The sequence below is a fragment of the Nanorana parkeri genome, unplaced genomic scaffold (genome assembly GCF_000935625.1).
Source record: "Nanorana parkeri isolate BGI_ZX_2015 unplaced genomic scaffold, ASM93562v1 scaffold419, whole genome shotgun sequence".
NCBI lineage: Eukaryota > Metazoa > Chordata > Amphibia > Anura > Dicroglossidae > Nanorana > Nanorana parkeri.
In genome coordinates, this window is record NW_017306687.1 from 667,682 (window position 1) to 669,661 (window position 1,980).

General features: G+C 41.5%; 1 protein-coding gene across 1 annotated transcript in view; it reads left to right on the forward strand.

Moving 5' to 3' along the window:
- Positions 1–655: 655 nt before the first annotated feature.
- OSR1 (odd-skipped related transciption factor 1) overlaps positions 656–1,980 on the forward strand; it is a 13,620-nt gene continuing 12,295 nt past the window's right edge. The window contains exon 1 of the mRNA XM_018559889.1: positions 656–943. The gene's annotated coding sequence lies outside the window, so the exon portion shown is untranslated. The remainder of the gene's footprint in view (positions 944–1,980) is intronic.

Consider the following 1,980-nt stretch of genomic DNA (forward strand, 5'->3'; position numbering starts at 1 on the left):
AATATTTATGTGAACCTTACAAATACATATATATATATTTCCTCATGTATGCAATAAAGGGCACAAGAAGTCCTTACAACTATTTTCCTTTGCTAATCCTTGTTTGCCCTCATTTTGTATTCCAGGACTGTTCCTGCTCAGAACCAACACAGCTACACTTGTTCTCTCGCCGTATTTTTCATTATATTATTACATTTTAGGATTTCAGTTTTCTCATGTGAAGAAATGTGCACCTATAGCATGCAATCATTTCTCTACTTATGGTTGATTGGCACTGGGGAAATAATATTGCACATGTAAAGGTTTCATGTATATCTGTCAGCCTATAAAATGAAGCAAGAGTGCTGTATTTACCCCTAAGTAGGTTTTCAGGGTTTTTTTTTTCTAAATTTGATTTTAAACTGGATAAAATCGAAATCTGGTATTTCCCCAGCTTGTGGCTCTCTTGCTGTGTTTGAACTACAAGTTCCAGCAGCGTCCAGCAGCACTCAGCAGGTTGCTGACATCTGTATGGGAATGTTGCAGGCACAGATCGTGTAAGAGGACTGAAAGCTCTCCACTACTCCTCTGATACAAACTTCTGGGACTGAACAAGGGGCAGGCTGGGCTGACCTCCTGCGCATGCGCGCTGGCTGCTTAAAATAAGGAGGCGGCTGGCAGATAAAGTTCAGATGAGTTGTAGAAAGTCTGGTTGGAAGTCACAGAGCAGCAGCTCTTGGAGAATGACTTTGTGGGTCACTTGAGAGCTTGGATGTGCAGCAGCGAGCCCGGCAACCAACAGCAGCAGCAGCAGCAACAACTGGGGGAGCTGGGGCAGAGCATGACAGCTGGGTCCCCCCCGACCCTGGCTACTAAAGCGACTGCAGGACCCCCCATTTGTGATTTTCATCACTTCTAACCATCCAGCAAGCCCTGACATTAGGGAACTTCATACCTGATCCAGGTAAAGTCGCCTTTATTTCCGCACTTGACTCCTCTGCATGCACTTTACAACTTGTCTATTGCATTGCTGCGCTGGCTTGTATGTAGTGCCCATGTATTGATTTTTCTGCTGTTGAACTTTCTTGCATGCATTTCTATAACTTGAGGACTTTGCAGCATCCCTGACTCTTCAAAATTTGCACATAGCAGCGCTCCCCCCTCTTATACACGAATCTAAATGCAATGTAGCGATTTACTAAAGGAGCAGGGAATGCTCCCCGAGCTAATAAATAAGGGGAAGCTGTGCTTATATTGCCTACTTATCATCTGCAGGGAAAATGAAAGAAAAATCCGGGTTTGCTTGCACATAACTGGGTGTTTGAAGCGGACACATTCATCTTACTCACTCGGCTTGATGAACATTCACTTATCAAAAGAGAACATTCTTTAAATCAACTGCAAAAGCAGGATTTGTCGTGTTTTTGCATTGTATGTTGTATGTTGTAGGTTTTGTACATGTGTTACATTTCAGATGTATGCCTGAACTAGACATGGATGGTATAGTGGAAAAGGGAGAGTTTTGTGCTAACTGATGAGGTTCCAAAATGTAGCAAGCAGTACAGGAATGAATGCAGAGTCAGTTATTGTGACCAGGCTGAGGAACAAACACCTGTATATGTGTATTATCAATCATATATGTGCATGATAAAAAATGATTTTATATGATAAAAAATATTGTAAAAAACCTTCATACGTGGTGGAATTTAAGAGAAGCTACTACAAGCCCATGTATACAGGTGCATGGGTAATTCTGGGGAAAGTTACCACTGTACTGTGGATTCGTGTATAAGTAGGCAGATTGGCTGTGTATAATATCTCTCTCTCTCTCTCTCTCTCTCTCTCTCTCTCTCTCTCTCTCTCTCTCTCTTCTCTCTCTCTATCTCTATCTCTCTCTCTCTCCCTCTCTCTCTCTCTATATATATATAGAGAGAGATATAGATCTATCTATCTATCTATCTATCTATCTATCTATCTATCTATCTATCTATCTATAGATAT